This window comes from Asterias amurensis, chromosome 20 (assembly GCF_032118995.1).
Source record: "Asterias amurensis chromosome 20, ASM3211899v1".
In the NCBI taxonomy this organism is placed as follows: Eukaryota; Metazoa; Echinodermata; class Asteroidea; order Forcipulatida; family Asteriidae; genus Asterias; species Asterias amurensis.
This window is the reverse complement of record NC_092667.1, coordinates 1,008,307-1,026,942: the sequence shown is the minus strand read 5'-3', so window position 1 is coordinate 1,026,942 and position 18,636 is coordinate 1,008,307. Positions and strand designations below refer to the sequence as shown.

The 18,636-nt window shown below is 38.4% G+C and overlaps 1 pseudogene; it reads right to left on the bottom strand.

The window, feature by feature from the left end:
• Positions 1-4,920: 4,920 nt before the first annotated feature.
• On the bottom strand, positions 4,921-15,206 carry LOC139952343 (atrial natriuretic peptide receptor 1-like; annotated as a pseudogene).
• Positions 15,207-18,636: the final 3,430 nt, after the last annotated feature.

The window sequence follows — 18,636 nt, the reverse complement described above, 5'->3', positions numbered from 1 at the left end:
TTTAGATCATTTGCTTAAGCAAAAAAGAAGGTAGGCCCCAACTGACAAAAAAGCGGACGATATAAATGCAGAGTGGTGATAAAAAAAATCACCGCCATTCTGTCTTTATGTACTATTAAATGGTGTCATTTTGTATTGTCATGTTACAGAGGTTTACTTAAAATGGTTTAAAAAATTCAAAAATATGATTATGCAAATTAGATGGTCAAAAACTCAAAATTTCGCTTTCGGAATCAGCAAACCAAAATTGTATAAAAAAGTCTGGTTCCTCGCTTTTACCACAAAATGCCTCAATCACCTTATCTAGGACTCTTTTTCAGATGGTGTTCATTCTTGTAAAAAAAATAATTATCATTCATTGAAATCATTGTCTATTCGTTAAAGGAACATTACAAAAATTGTTTTTTTGCTGACAAAACAGTTGCTGGTAGTGTAAGCACGTTATGTAATACACAATATACATAAAATGGCAAACCTGTAAAAGTTTGAGATCGATCGGCCATCTGAGTCACGAGAGAATAGTGAATAACCGATTACAAATTTTGCGTTGCATCGATGCCAACATAAACATGAATAAAACGCTCACTGAGCGATAAACTCCAAACGCGAAGTTAGATTATTTATTTCTCATCAAATATGACATTTCAGACAGAAATATTTCAAGAGATGTTTTCTACTATCATCATCATTAGACCGTGTAAGTTTTATGTAAATCTGTGATCTTCGCGATTTTTGTTTCTTACCAGTTCTGTAACGTTCCTTTAACGTTATTGTTCCCTCCTGACTTATCACCTTGTGAAACCTTAAACTATCTGTCAATGACAACATTAACGAAAAGGACGATTATACCTAAAAAGAATAACCTTGGGTTCCTTTTGGTATTTTGAATTATAATTCTAGCAATTTACTGCAAGAGTCTCGACATTTAAACATCTTTTCAGCGAACTCGAACGTTAGAGATGTAGTCGAAATAATCAGCAGACCTTATTCGGACATTGATTGAGTGAGCAAAAGGTAGACTATGTACTCTGTGGTCACATTCAGTGATGGGAGAATGGACCAGTAACCTTGCATTTCTCTATAACCCTAACCAACCCCGACCCCTCACAATTTATCCCAATCCACCCGAACCCTCAAAATTAACCCTCACCGATGAGGGTTGGGGTTGGTTAGGGTTAACTTTGAGGGTCGGGGTTGGTTAGGGTTAACTGAGGTTCGGGGTTGGTTAGGGTTAATATTGAGGGTCGGGGTTGGTTAGGGTTAATTTTCAGGGGTCGGGGTTAGTAAGCCTATAATTTGCAGTCGGGGTTGTGATTTGTCGGGTTGGTTTGGGTTTGGGGTTGGTTAAAGGCACTGTACACCTTGGTAATTGTCAAAGACCAGTCTTCGCACTTGGTGTTTCTCAACATATGCATAAAATAACAAAACTGTGAAATTTTCAAGTCAACTGGTCGTTAAAGTTACCAGAGAATAGTGGAAGAAAAAACACCTTTGTCGCACAAGTTGTGTGCTTTCAGATGCTTGATTTTCGAGACCTCAGCTGAGGTCTCTAACTCAATTCAAAAACTTAAGTGAGAAATTGCTTTTTCTCGAACACTACATTACTTCAGAGGGAGCCGTTTCTCGCAATGTTTCTCACAATCAACAGCTCTCTATCGGCTCGTTACCAAGCATGCTTAGTAATTACCAATGGTGTCCAGTGCCTTTAACCCTTTAGTCCCTGCACCGCCCGAGTTTGTTGCAAAACCAATTTCTCAAGATTCTTGCAGTAAACTACTGGAATTGTAGTTCGCATTTTAAAAGATAGCCATGGCTTAATATGTATGCACATTTGTTTACCCTTTCGGTAATATTTGTATAAAAGTCCAAGTTCTCATGGGAACAATAAATGCCTCTCGTTAAACGGCTACGGTAATTTTTATGGCGAATATTTTTGTGCACAGATGAAATGGACACAATAGCTTTTCAAGGCTTTTATCTGGCTCAATGCTCATACTGATTAAATGCGAAGGCGTTAACTTTCGACAATATCATCATAAATGATGAACAATTTCCTGTTTACTAATGAGCGTTTTTTTCTCGTAAGAGCTAAATTATTTCATCATCATTAGCTTCGACAAGTCAACTGTGAAGGGAGAATTAATAACGATCTATAACAACTAAATATATTAACAAATGCGTAGACCTACTAATGACTATCGAGTTTTATTTTGATGTTCCGTTTTTTTCTACAAACACAAGCTAGCGAGGTTTCCTCGTACGAGGCGGCTGGGCGGTACAGTGGCTAAATGGTTAAGGTTTTTTTCTTATAAATTTCACAAGTTGAGTAAAACATGGCTTTTTGTGCATAACGTAATTTATTTTGAACTTGCAGTGCAGAGAGAGTACCTTAAAACATAAATATCGTTAATGTTATTCAAATTATATATTACTACTCAGTTTTGTCTGAGGGGTAGGCTATATACGTAATGTAATTGTCTCTTCTTGAACACTTGAGATGATGGCTCAGTGAGAGCCGGTTGGTTTGTTCAACAAGTGTGCTATAAAGTAGTTGGTTATAGGAGACAGTGACAACGACGAGAGTACAGTTGTTGAAATGTTGAGACTTAACTAGACTTGTCCGTCGTTAAATCGGCCCCACGCGGTGAGATAATCGAGTTGTGGCGGTGCTCCCCCGAGATCACTGCTCTCGCGCGAATTGAGGGCTTCCGGATTCCTACTCCTCATTAACGAGTAGAAATCGGGGAGCGCTAGAGCAGTGATCTCGCGAGAGCACCGCCACAACTCGACTATCCCACAGCGTGGGGCCGATTTAACGACTTGTCCACAAGTCTAAGACTTGCTCTTTCTTTCAGGCAGGACGAACACAATTTCAAATAGTGCTTTCTCCGTAAGGTTTCATGGCTCTGCCGCCGAATTCTGCGCTTGTGATCATTGTTCTTCGCTTAAGGCAAGCGTAGAATTTCTGTGCTAGCTGTGTAAGCGAAGAATGCCTAGTAACGTGGACAAGCGGGAATTCCATGCTAACCCGTTAAGTAAGATTGCCGTAAGCGCAGAATTCCCTGCTTCCGTAAGCGCCGATTATTTCCTTATAATAGGCAGTGCCAGGAAATAGGACCCTGGGCCCAATTTATAAAGATGTTGTAGGCAGGAATGTCTTGGCTAAAGGCCAGAAATGACTGGGGTACCAGTCTATTGGTAACTGTATTTTGCTCTGGCTGGTAGCCTATTATTTGCTTAGCAATTATTATTATTATAATTCTTCTTCTTCTTCTTCTTCTTCTTATTATTATTATTATTATCATTATCATTATCATTATCATTATCATTATCATTTTGAACATTGGTTAAATTTATTCCAAATAATGACCATGATGCCATGTTGACCTTTAATTCTGGTTTTAAAGCTCATTTCGATTCAGTATCAGATAAAAGACAAGGTAATCACATGTCATAAAGCTGTTATGTGGGGGTTTTATTAAAGCATAGAATACTTTTATTAACAAAACATTCTGGAACAGCTTTGTGATTGTTCACAATCTCTAGTACTTTATTTGAGATCGCCCATCAGTGTTGGAACCAAGTCAAGGGGTACATAACCTGCTCTCCCAGGCGTTAGTTGTTTTATAACTGACACTGTAACAATCCGTCTGAGAGGCCGCTACAGGGCGCATTTAAAACAGCAGTTTTGTTGACGTAGTGATGACGTGGTGAATCAATACTAACTAATGACGCAAATATTGAACCGTAACGTTTTAGATCAAACAATAATAATGATATAATGATGTAGAATAGAGACTTGAAACACTAAGAAGTGGACTAAAACACGTCCACACAGTGGTTTTACAGTGATGAAGAATGTGTCTTGTTGTCGTAAGTGCACAGATCAAAGGAATGTTCACAGAGTATATAACAAAGATGTGTCTTACACGGTGCTATTACGTACATACTTAAATTAATACAAACACATAATCCACTTTGATATCATCAGCAGAGTGTGGTTTCGAATCCCCAGCCGTGACACTATAAGCATGACACTTAACCATTGCTTCGTCCTTCGGATGGGACGTAAAGCAGTTGGCCCCATGTGTTGTGTAACACGTGTAAAAGAACCCAGTGCACTTATCGAAAAGAGAAGGGGTTCGTCCCGGTGTTCGTGGCTATGGCTGCTTTATGCGCCGTAGCACCTTGTAAACCCTTATAAGGTGCTAAATAATTGGGTCTCAGAATTCATCATTGCAATGACCTATCTTTCTTAAAGGCAGTGGACACTATCGGTAATTACTCAAAATAATTATTAGCGTAAAACCTTTCTTGGTGACGAGTAATGGGGAGAGGTTGATGGTAAAAAACATTGTCAGAAACGGCTCCCTCTGAAGTGCCATAGTTTTCGAGAAAGAAGTAATTTTCCACAAATTTGATTTCGAGACCTCAAGTTTAGAACTTGAGGTCTCGAAATCAACTATCTAAACGCACACAGCTTCGTGTGACAAGGGTATTTTTTCTTTCATTATTATCTCGCAAGTTCGATGACCGATTGAGCTCAAATTTTCACAGGTTTGTTATTTTAGGCATATGCTGAGATACACAAACTGTGAAGGCTAGTCTTTGACAATTACCAATAGTGTCCACTGCCTTTAAAGTTTGTATATTCATCGCCTTGAGTACCTTGTTTGGTAGATACGAGCGCTTTAATATTATTATATCTTTGACACACTCAAGCAGTTAGAGGGCCTATAGCGGTCAGCAATTACCAAACAAAAATCCTTTGGAGGTAGCCGTGAAAAAAATTGAACCATAATCGGGTGTAGCGGGACTCCTGGGATTGTAAAACGAGATGAATCACAAAAGCGCCCCCCTTCCTCAGATGCAGTTAAACATATATATATGTGTTTTTTTTAAATTTTTTTTTATAGGTTCAAACCCGTTCTATTCTCTTCAAATAAGTGCGCCACAGTTCAATTTATGAATTTAATACATTTATTATTGAAACATGGATACTTGATGAACGTACAGATATCAAATACTCGTGAAAAATTACAAACTATGAACCAAATGGATAGAAATGTGATTACGTAATAAATATATAGAGATGTATACAGCATAAGGTAAATACGGTCTTCAGTAAGTCCTGCTGCGCTCGTAAAGTTAAAGTGTTTCAAACAGTAAACATCGAAGTGAATTTTATTATGTAACATGATTAGTATTTAGTTCATCAGATAGGTCGTCGATTAAACATTACGCAGTAATCACACTGTAATTGTCCACAGTGAAGAGCAAAGTCATGTAGAGACAACATTTTCTCTCCATCTTCCGGCATTAGACATTTTAGCCCTTCTTCCCTAGCAACCAGTATGTTGTCTGCTTTCCTTTTCCCTGTAAATGATTGAAGAATTATGCAATAATGAGATATCTATGAAGTATTGTTGATCACTGTTTGAAGTGAACATTCATCATTAAAGACAGTGGACACTATTGGTAATTGTCAAAGACCAGTCTTGTCACTTGGTGTATCTCAACATATGCATACAATAACAAACCTGTGAAAATTTGAGCTCAATCGGTTTTTAAAGTTGCGAGATAATAATGAAAGAAGAAACACCCTTGTCACACGAAGTTGTGTGCGTTTAGATGGTTGATTTCGAGACGTCAAGTTCTAAATCTGAGGTCTCGAAATCGAATTCGTGGAAAATTACTTCTTTCTCGAAAACTATGGCACTTCAGAGGGAGCCGTTTCTCACAATGTTGTATACCATCCACCTCTCCCCATTACTCGTCACCAAGAAAGGTTTTATGTTAATAATTATTTTGAGTAATTACCAATAGTGTCCACTGCCTTTAAAGGCAATGTAAGAAACGGCTCCCTCTGAAGTAACGTAGTTTTCGAAAAACAAGTAATTTTCCACGAATTTGATTTCAAGACCTCAGATTTAGAAGTTGAGGTCCCGAAGTAAAGCATCTGAAAGCATACAACTTCGTGTGACAAGTGTGTTTTTTCTTCCTTTTTTATCTCGCAACTTCGACGACCAATTGAGTTCAAATGTTCACAGGTTTATAAATTTGTGCATATGTTGAGATACACCAAGTAAGGATACTGGTCTTTGATAATTACCAGTGTACCTTTGTGTCCAATGTCTTTAATATACCTGCTGCAAGAGTGAGCTCCAACAGCCAAACTCACCTTCATTTCAATTTCTCCTCGACACTGGATTTCAAACTCGTTGAATTCATTCAGAATCTCATCGGTTGAACTGCTGATGTGAATCTTGAGAGCTACACAAACAATTATTAAAAAAGGATGGAAACTGTTAGTTCTTATGAACTCAAAATTTCTCTAGAAAAAGAAAAAAAAAACTCGGTTGGTAGAGCGCCGGTACATTAATCGAGGTCGTTGGTTCCAGTCTTTGTTTAAACCCAAAACCTTTTGTAAAAAAAATCTCTTTGCCGTTTTTGAGGCGGTAGAGGCCTATACTTCCTCAGATACCAACATATATCTTTATTCCTCAGATACAAACAGATTATATCTTTATTGCTTACCTTCTCCATTGGATTCCATTCTAGACGCTGTGTTTACGGTATCACCAAACAGACAATATCGAGGCATCTTTAGACCAACCACTCCAGCCACACAAGGTCCTGAGAATGGTTCACCAACCAGAGAAAACTTAACCCATCACACATTCATTTCATTGTATTGGTTGCGAGTTTAGATGCAACGACCAAGCAGTTTACCCGTGTAATGGTATCCTACGACTGTTGGATGTTATCTTTATATAGAACTACAGTTGTAGTTACAAAACCTGATTATTATTACGACAGTTGGAGTAGTTCCAAAACCTGAAATCCAACTACAGTTGCATGTTAGTTCCAAAAACCTGATATCCTACGACTGTTGGATGTTATCTAGTACTTGAAAACCTGGTATCCTACTATCCTACGACAGTTGCATGTTATCTTAGTTCCAAAACCTGATATATCCTACGACAGTTGGATGTTATCTTTATTTCCAAATAAACCTACCTGAATGTACACCAGCCCGCAGGAGCAAGTTGTGATCAGGTCTATGCCTGACCTTAAATGACCCCACAGCTTCCAGTAAAGCTAGAGACATCTTGGCTATTTCTTTAGCATGTTTGTTTCCATTACGGATGGGTAATCCTGACACCACCATGTATGCATCACCAATAGTTTCAACCTAGAATGACAAAAGACCCAGTGTTATACCCTCTTTATTTCTGTATTCCCGAATCATACTTTTATAATCGTATGGATGTAAGTTATCCTTACCTTGTAAACGTCAAAGTATCCAATGATTCCATCAAAACAGGTGTACAAGTCATTCAACAGAGCCACCACCTTTTTGAAAATGATACATATTTGTAAAAAGTAAGTTACATCTGATAGGTTTTACTGCACACGTAAAACAAAGACATAACAACCATTCCCAATTGTATACTTAATGTACAGACTACACAAATATGTACAGTAATGGTTAGTTTTGTACCTGCATAGGCGTGCTGCTAGAAGACAGTGCAGTGAAACCGACAATGTCACTGAAAAAGATGGTCACGTTGTCGTATGTCTCTGGATGAACTGCGGATCCTACTTTCAGTTGGTCGGCAACAGACCTGGGAAGTAAGTTCAAACACAGATGGATGATGGAAAGAAAATGGCATGGCATATCTGTTAAGACAAAACCCTGAACATTTCCATTGTTTTTGGGATTGAAAAGACACTTTTGAATGCAAGAAGACCTACTTTGGCAAGACTTCGTAAAGGAGCGTCTCAGCTCTCTTCTTCTCTTCCAAGAAGGCCGAGGTTCTCTCCTCCACAAGACCTTCCAAGTTACTGGCGTAGAACTCCATACGAGACAAAAGGTTGTCCATAATACCTCCAGATACATTCCTTTCATGAGAAATATCAAGTTGAACGTGGTCACGATATCAAAGAACATTCATTGGTGTATACAAAATGACAACCATAACTATTGCTACTATGTACAAATTCTACTGTCGGAGAGAGGTGTAGTAGTTTTAAGAATTTCAAGTTGCAACAAGCGTATGCCGATCGCCTCTACAGCTGACGTCACATTTTGAGGATCGTGAAAAACGCTAGATACCTACCTGACCGGATGCTGTCAGGTTTACCTTTGACCTAGGATAATTATGCACAAGCTGCGTGCAAACGATTGAAAGTGCAAGCTGACAAACTATGTCACTTTGGATGGACCAATCATAACGCAGATATGGAAAGCTTAACTACGTCACTGCACGTTTCACAAATGAAATCATTGTGTCAAATGAAATCACTGGGGCGAAAAGACCAGTGCCGTCTTTCTCCTTACCAGACTACAACAAACGTTGACAAAAACTTACTTGCATATTTTCTTCAAGCTGGACAGTAGTTTGTCAACAGAGGGCCGTTCCTCTGGGAGTTCATGCCAACACTGCCCCATAATGACATGCATCTCTGGACTACAGTCATCAGTTGGGACGTGAGGACGGAAAGGCTGAGGTAACTTAGCAGCAAGCTTTTCCAAAATAACTGCACAGAGGAGGAACACAAAGAACACCGTGAATTAACAAGCGTTAGGCTTTTTTTCCAGATGGTGTCTAACTTGTACATAACTTAACATACTATCCGACCACAAAATCAAGGCTGAATAATATTATGCAGGGTGCTAACCTTTGACATCTACGTCATTCTTGCGTTCATTCTCAAAGGGCGACCCCCTCATAACTACCTCCTGCATGATGATGCCAACAGCATAAATGTCGCCCTCTTTGGTCAGTGGTTTGTTCGGGTTCCTCAGTTGTTCTGGAGCTTTACACAGCATCTCTGTAGAATGAGTAAAACGTACAACTCATATGTCAGAATTTACCAAGCCCCAGCTCCGGGATTTCTGTGGGATTTCGTTATCAAAAGTTTCTTATCAAAAAAGATTCCTTACTTTTCATCTTGGTCTGATTGTCGCTGTCTTCAGATGAAGAGTCTCTGAAAGCATGGAGTCCAAAGTCGGTCAGTTTGACAACAAAACGGGTGTCCACTACACAGTTAGACGAGCGCATTCTACCATGAACACCAAGCTCACTGTGATGAAGAAAACTCAATCCCTGCATGCATCGAAACAACCAGAGTGTCGAGTTAGGCATTGATTTATTATCAATTGAGCTACGGTAAACTCGGCCCGATATTACACACACCATGATTACCAACTCGACCAACTCAACTTTACATTAAACACCAGCCCGTTACTACCAACTCAACCAAACCCACTTGACATTACACAAACCCTACTCCGTTACTACCTTCTCGACCAACCCAACTAAAGATACACACACCATACCCCGTTACTACCAACTCAACCAACTCGACTAGAGATTACAACACAAGGCAATTTAAACCATCGTTGTTACCTTGATGACGTCAAGCAGGAGGGAGCTTTTGAAGTCCCAATCCAACTTCAAGGCGTCTTTTTCTAGAATATCCTGAAAAGTTAAAAAGTCATAGTAAGAATAAGAAACACAGTATGTTCCTACTGCCTTAGATTGTTAAAAAAACAATTGGAGCAATCCCAAGTTAAAAAAAACAAAAAAAAAACTCATTTTTAAAAATCATACTCTCATCCACAAATCATATTTTTTCTGTAAACGCATTGACAAATGAATCTTATTTCTCTAACCTGAAGACTTCCTTTGGGGCAATACTCTGTGATGATCACTTGTTTGTTTTCATCGATTCCATCAATACATGCACCAACGAATCGGACGAGATTACTATGCTCCAGACGACGTAACTGTCGATCAAATTCAAGTAGAAATAATGGATCTTAAAATGGCAATCTCAACAAGAATGAGCACAAGATGTCTGAGAGGAAACCTTGGAAGAAAGTTTTCCGATTCTCCTTTCCATTGAATCGATTGATGTTTTTCAATATATTTAAAAGATAATACCCAAAGAATAATTTAATGTTTGTAGCAACTGCGTACCAGCCTTTTGTTAAATAAGGCCTTTGTGGGTTTAGAGAACCGCAATCAACGACTGGAATGGGAGACCACACACGCCTTGACAAAAGCCTAATGCATATCGAGCAATACAACAAAACTTACATTACGGAACTCCAGAAGTACTTTTCTATTCAGATCTATCTTGGTTGTATTCATCTGTTTAAGAGCAACCATTCGACCCTATTGGGAGTTTAAAAAATAAAATTAAAAAAAAGGTGTTTATACAAGGTGAAAACTCAATGAAGGAGAGAAAATAAAACACTGACAAACCATGAGACCAAAGAGACCAAGTGCGAACAAACTCCGACCAAAATCCTATGTGAGGAAGGGACAAGAAACTCAACAACAAACGAACAAACAAACGAACCACGACACCAACAGACGCAACAAACACATCAAAACAATGACCACGACACCAACATACTATACATCGTAAAGGCACAGGGGTCGATTTCACAAAGAGTTAGATCTAGGAGACATACAAATTGCATGGATAGTCCTAGGTTAGGACGAGTAACTCGTCCTAACTAGAGATAAGACTTATCCCAACTCTTGTGAAATCCACCCCACGACACATTTGGTAAGTGTCAAAGACCAGTCTTCACCAGTCTTGGTGTATCCCAACATAGGTCTATATGAATTATAACAAACCTGTTAACATTCGAACTCAATTGGTCGTTGAAGTTACGAGATAATGATGAAAGAAGGAAAAAAAAAACACATGTCACAATAGTGTCGAGCGGGTCTAGTTTCACTTACTTACTGGGCGACTTTGGTAAATATCTGTCGTTTGTTGTTAACATCTAAAACTGAGCCGGTCTGGAAACAAAATTAATAAAAAATACGCTTTTTTAATCCAAGCAAACACATTTTAATATAAATATTTAAACAATTCATATTTCTTTGGTAGAACATGACATGTTTTGTATTCTGGTATATTTATTATTTTCGACACATGACATTGAAAGAGATAAACCAAATGCCAATATCGCTTCAAAGTTAAAATAACAAAAATGCAACAAGCATACAAAATAAGTGGGCTTTAGCAATTTACAGCAAAATGAAAATAAACTCAACTTTAGACTAGAAAAACACAAACGAGGAGCGAGCAACATGGTTTCTGTTTTAAACCACAACCAGGCCCCCACTTTGGCCTTCATGAGTTTCATTAGAGAATGTATTGTGAAGTGTTTGTATCGGTCGGTATTGCAAAAGGGAATGATTAATGAAGCGTTTGCACTATACCTGAGGACTCTTGTACTGTTCCTAATTGGGGGGGGGGGGGGGGGGGGCAGATAACGAAATTTGTTGGAGTTGAGTATTTTCTTTCCAAAACTGTGCAATAGATTTTGTCTTCTTTCTCGGAGAGAAGTTATGAAGACACTTTGTTGTATAATGTCTCTCATCAAACCATATAGAACTAAACTCATCTCAGTCTGATTATTTGTATTTATCGATCACTCCATGATAACCAAAACACATACCATTGACAGTGATCGAATCGACGATGATACCGATTTGGAAGTATGATTGAAAATCAAATCTTCATAACGGATTTTCCAAGACATGTTCATCAACTCCGAATTCAATTTCATTTTCCTGCAGAGAAAGCAAAATGCATGTTTAGTGTCCAGCTGGCATATCATTTGGTAAGATTGCCAGCGGCCATGACACAACTTTCAGTAAATTTGCCACAGTCCAAAAAGTCAATCAAGAAGCACAAGTTACATGCCATTAAAATTTGTTTGATATTGGATATTGAACATTCGCACTAAGCTTGTACTGCGAATGGTATTGTTACTTTGTTCGATATTGGACGTTGGACATTATCCAATATCAGACTAACTTTACGTCATCAAGCAACACGTTTCTAAAACACAAGGTAGCATCTGTATACATGTATTTTCCCATTTGATTTGTGCGGAAGCTTAAACCTTTGTTTAATTTGCGGTTACATATACAAAACATCTCGAGGACGGAAAGTTAAAACCTCATAATACTTTGAGTAATGACAACAATTTGTCACAACTTCCCGATTTGTTTTTTTTATTTACCGCACTAATCCAAGGTAACAAGCTAAGCATTTTACTTCCATTGTGGAGCCTCCATGGTTCTGGATATTGGCCGCTAGTCTAATTAGTATAGGGATGCGTAAGACTCACGCGTCATATACACTATATACTACATGATTTTTTATGCAGTAGGATTTACCTGTAGACAAAAAGCATAGCACATGCCGAGGCGATCACTACACATGCAGCTAGGATAGACGTTACCATCACCATTGTGTAATCAGCTGTTTGAAGTTCAACAGAAAAAAGAGTGTTTGATTTTAAAGATGCACAATCATAACAAGCGTCATACATGTCCGCCATTTTGAGAGGTAATTATTGATGATGCACAATCAAGTAGTAATATTCCAAAAGTAGGTATGGTGAACAGAGCACTAGATGTGTTATGTGTCAATTTGTCCATAGAAGTACAAACCTGTCTGTGCAGTCATGTGACGTCCGCCATTTCCCAACAAAAGTTTTAATGGAGGTAGACCTCCGTAAGTATAATACATTCATTAATGTAATGCACATTCTACTGTACATACAGTTGTTACAGCGTAAGAACTATGACGTCATGCAGTTGTCGACGTAATTAATAGTCTGGTCATGGAAATTGTAAACATGGAACAGTCATCGAAATAAGGGGAGGGCTTTGTGTTGGTGATTAAACATCTAAATATTTGAAAAACAACGAACTCAAATGTACCTTTGTCTTGGCATTCTGGATTCTCGTTGTAGAATCCGCAGGGTGGAGTGTCAGGCGGTGCACTGCCGTCTGGTCTCCCATGCCATACAATATCTTTGTACCATTGGATTGTATTAGAAACTCCATAATAGTCAGCAACCACCTTTATAGAAAGGCAAAGTCAGTCAAACTTTATGAAATTGCAACCCAAAAAACACATTTTGAAACGATTGTAATTTTAGAGTAAACTGGACTCCTTTTCAGTGCAGTTACTGACTCCTCAAAAATTGAGCATTGACCAACCTCGAACACACCGTTCTCAGTGTCTGTCATATCCCATAGAGAATACACTGCAACTCGGTCGCCCTTTTCTGTGATAGAAACATCACCGGCAATACCTACAATGTAATCGCAAAGGTTGAAATAACGTTTTAGTTTAAGGGATCTAAATCCGTCTAAAACCCATGCTCTGTCATGATACGAGTCAACACATTGCAACGTATTTAAGTTGCTTTAAAGACACTGGACACTGTTGGTGGTTGTCAAAGACCAGTCTTCTCACTTTGTGTATCTCAACATATGCATAAAATAACAAACCTGTGAAAGTATGAGCTCAATTGGTCGTCGAAGTTGCGAGATAACTATGAAGAGAAAAAACACCATTCTCATAACACGAAGTTGTATGCTTTCAGATGCTTGATTTCGAGACCTCAAATTCTAAATCTGAGGTATCGAAATTAAATTCGTGGAAAATTACTTCTCTCTCGAAAACTACTTTACACCAGAGGGAGCCGTTTCTCACTATGTTTCTTACTATCAACCTCTCCCCATTACTCGTTACCAAGTAAGGTTTTATGCTAATAACTATTTTGAATAGTACACTCAGATAAAACCGAATCCTAATGCATCCATACGTAGTCTGTGGTTTACCTTGAAATGTACGATTCCACATCTTATCTCTTAAAGCTAGACCATCCCGGATGTCTCCTCCCTCATGAAGTGTCTCGTTAATGGCCAGAGAATATAAGATTAAAGCATCATGGAAAGATGTAGCAAAGAAATTGGTCTAGATATAAAAGACAATCAGTTACTCAAATTGTCATCCACATGTAAATATTGAATAATAATAACAAGTAGGTTCAGTTATTACACATGTTTGTTCATTATTAAAGGGTGTCAAACAATTATAAAATTTACTAGAGTGAGGGTTTGAACCAACGACCTTAGGATCAACGTGCCCGTCTACCGACTGAGCTATCTAGCCCTAATGGTCGCGGGCTCTCCCTAGTCGTAAATTCGGGGGTGCCAGTCAGAAGCCATACAACCGTTTAACTGCCGTGTAGACAGGGATCACATCCAAGTTAATTATACAACCTGGGAATCGGCAGCCAGGGGATCAACTTAAGGGGATGCGAATTTCATTAATTACTAGGTTTGTTGATAATAGGTTTTCAATACTCACAAATTATTTATAACCTTCAAAAAAAACTTTGAATCAAATTTCAAGATAACCAAAACTGACTGAAATTCAATAATTATTTTGTTCTAACCTCATCCCCAGCTGTAGGGGTAAAGTTATACGACTCCAGCATTCGACGCTTCATCTCCTTTTGGAAATTGATGTATTCATCAGTTGTTGGCTCAAAGAGTCGGATTGTCATTAGGGCTTTGTAAGCGATTTTAAGCTTGGCGTCATTCTCGTCACCCTATAATAAAATAAAATCAACAACTTTTAATGCTTTAAAGAAGTACTTGGGCGAATTTGGTTTACAGCGTGTTTGTTTGCACTGGCCATTTAAATGTAATTTTGATAATGTACATTTTTTTGTAATAATCGATTAAAAATTCAGGCCCAACCTCAAAGTTTTGGAAAACTAGAAACACTTCTGCCGTTGACTGCGTGCGTCAAAATGACAACACTTTGACGTCATGTGTGGGAGTTTGCTTTGTTACACCTCCAGGCACCCAACATCGCTCCTTTACTTTGTTACTCTGGGAGTTGGGCAACCTTGTGCAAAACCTAGAACTTTATGGAAGGATAAAACAAACTCAGTGCAGGTGTTTCACTTCATTCCTCTGTGACGTCATCTTACCTGGTTCCATGAGTTATCTACAATGGTTTTGTATTCCTTTATATAAGAGCAAAAAACAAAAATATGTCTTCCCTTTAATGCCTAGGTTGTATTTAGATGCACTCAACATCGCCACTTTCCTTGTTGCTTTGGGAACTGGGAAGCTTTTGTGCAAAAACCTAGAGCGTTTAGAACAACACAGTAAAAGTGTTTTACTTGATTCAGCTGGTACGTCATCTTACCTGGTTCCACGAGTCATCTCCAAATGTCTTGGTGTTGTTGAAGGGATGGTAGCTGATGAAGACGTAGTCGCCGTCTGTCATACCAAGTTCGTAAGCACTTAACATGATCTGACGGACATCATTACCATCGGCACACATCATAATAACTGAACAAAAATAAACACAGCAAGGAACACAAACATATTGCTGTAAACTTTGGTGGACCTGGGACCAAGTTCACAAAGAGCTAATGTTCAATCGTAGTTGCTCAGTAGTAAAGTGTGATGTCACAATACAAATCACTATGGTAATACTGACAATTCGTTTTGTAATGAATGTTAATGCTTTGTGAAATCGTCCCCTGGTTCGATTTCACAAAGATAGTCTTAACTTAGTCCTTACAAGTCATAGAGGTTCCAAGACCTTTGCGTGCAACGCGCCGTATCGCCCGCTAGCTTTGCGTAAGTATATTCTTGGTTCGATTTCCAGTTACGTCAACCAGACTGACAGTCCTCAACCGAAATGGAACCCAAAAGAAGCGCGCCATCTGCCAAGTTATCACGTTACGTTTGTAACGTTACATTTTTATGTTCGTTATGATACGTTATACACGTTACGTTACGTTACATTACGTTACGTTACGTTACGTTACTTTGCGTTATGTTATGTTACAGTCGTTATGTTGCGTATGTTATGTTATGTTACGCTACGTTACGTTACGCTACGTTATGAGTATAGGAAACTGATGTATTGGCAAGACTAGGGTGGGATGTGAACCGGGCCACAGAGGTGAAAGGCAGCGAAAGAAACCACTGAGCCAACCTTATCTCCAGAACTGTTTGGGACATCAACAGCTGTAGGCGAAAACGACAAATGTTGTTTGTAATACTTACTTCTGCTATTTAGAGAAGCTCTTTTTAAATGACTCTCGTAGTCTCTGTCATCCCCTTCTATATACAGAATGTAGACTTGAATACCAGCTGATAAGTCCAACCCAGATTGTATCGAGTATGCAGTGCGAAGATTGGCATAACCTTGCCCAATCAAACTAAAGGAATCCCAGTCGTAGATAAAGCACACTTCCCTCAAGAAATGCGCCAGTGGGGTTGCTTTGTAAACTGTTTGGGTTACGGTTGAATACCTGCCTTTATTGTCTAGTTCAAGAAGATTATCAGCGCTGCCCGAAAAAATTGGTACATTCACCGAAGCAGCAAAATCCGCTACACTCAGTATATAACTTGCACAGGACGGTCCGAAATAAGCCAATGCTTTCCCTTCAAAGTATAGTGTAGCAGCTACTTTTAACGCGTCGTTTACTTCTCTCCAATTACAGTTATCATGAGTGACAACCCACCGTAGAGTAAAGTTAGCATACTCGCCTCTCTGGACACGATGTGAGATGGTTTCACGGGCAATCTCAAGGGCTGGTAGTAAACGAGTGTCACTGGAAACAGGGATACGGTTTGGATATCTCGACAGAAATACAGCAACATCAACTTCGACTACATCACTGTGTGCGCGTGATGCAAGAGTCAACCAAAGAAACAATGCAGTGAAAGTGAAGTGTAAAACCACTGCCATCGTTTACCGAGTCAGCACAATTTGAAGACAGAAATTATGTATTCATAGAATTCCATTCAAGAGTTTTTCATCTGGTTGCATCAACTGTCTTACGGAAGTCTTCTCTTTTGATACCTCTCGAGGAAACCAAACTCATAAATCTAAGCTCAGTTTATAGAAGAGTACTGAAGAACACTGAAGTCACTGTCTTTATAACAATCGGTGTAGACTTCCCTTGGGAAGATCCAATCCACTTCATCTTGTACAGTTTCATAATCGATCGTGCGCAGCGCAAACGGCGACAGCTAACCTGGAGTAATGGTTGCCAGCAATGGCTTTGGTAGATATTTCAAGCGAAGTGGGTCGACAATTATTTTGCTCAGTTTGTTGTTGGGCACTTAAAGGCAGTGGACACTATTTGTAATTCTTCAAAATAATTATTAACATAATACCTTTCTTGGTGACGAGTAATGGGGAGAGGTTGATGGTATAAAACATTGTGAGAAACGGCTCCCTCTGAAGTGACGTAGTTTTCGAGAAAGAAGTAATTTACCACGAATTTGATTTCGAGACCTCAAGTTTAGAATTAGAGGTCTCGAAATCAAGCATCTGAAAGCACACAACTTTGTGTGACAAGGCTGTTTTTTTCTTTCATAGTTATCTCGCAACTCCGACGACCAATCGGGCTCAAATATTCACAGGTTTGTTATTTTATGCATATTTTGAGATATACCAAGTAAATAATACTGGTCTTTGACATTTACCAATAATGTCCACTGTCTTGTAATGGATCACTGTGCATGGGGACTGCACTGAAATCTTTGTCGCGCAAAAACGTTGGAGATTGTTTTTTTTATTATATTAAACTCATTCTTGACGAGTATCAATTGAAACTACACAACAACTCGACGCTCAAATGTCTGTTGCATAAAACGTTACGTATAGATGGGATTGTTTTTTTATTGTATCAAACTCATTCTTGACGAGTATCAATTGAAACTACACAACGACTCGACGCTTAAATGTCTGTTGCATAAAACGTTACGTATAGTTGGGATTGGTTTTTTATTATATCAAACTCATTCTTGACGAGTATCAATTGAAACTACACAACGACTCGACGCTCAAATGTCTATTGCATAAAACGTTGCATATAGTTGGGATTGGTTTTTTATTATGTTAAACTCATTCTTGACGAGTATCAATTGAAACTACACAACGACTCGACGCTTAAATGTCCGTTGCATAAAACGTTTCATATAGTTGGGATTGGTTTTTTATTATATTAAACTCATTCTTGACGAGTATCAATTGAAACTACACAACGACTCGACGCTTAAATGTCCGTTGCATAAAACGTTTACATAGAGTTGGGATTTTTTTTAATTTTTATTATATTCAACTCATTCTTGACGAGTACAGACCTATATTAAAAATCTTGTGCACTATTTATTATTTCACCATTATTACATTTTGTTCAAACTTTCACCTTTTATTTGTGCCCAGAAATTCCCATTTAAATTCATACCTATTTCCTGCTTTGTCATTTTGGTCCAGCCATTTCCTTAATATTAGTTGTCTGTATTGCATTTTTTCTTCTATCCTTCTTTTGGGTATTGACTTAGGTTTTTTCTTTTGTTTCTCTAATTTGTTTTTTTTTCATACTTTCCCAGCAAAATGTGAAATACTTATTTTGTTTTAAAAGACAAGCGGGTTTTTAAATAAGAAACGGGAACAAACAGGTTTCTCTAAAATTTACTTTCAGAAAAACAGTCAATAAAAAGTTTTATTTTATGATTAACTTAATCAACTTTTTCATCTTGCGAAGATAAATAGAACACCGAGGGTCGAATAACGCGCAATGCTTAGTTCAGCATAGCGTACCGCTCGACTATAGATGTCGGATGTGGCCTGGAAACTGCGTACAGTACTACTTCTCTGATTCTGGGATTATTGTTAAGTGTTGAGGTGAAAACTTCAGTTTACATTATAACCAGAGTCAACAGACAAGTTTCTTTGATGGTCCGTCGCTGAAGA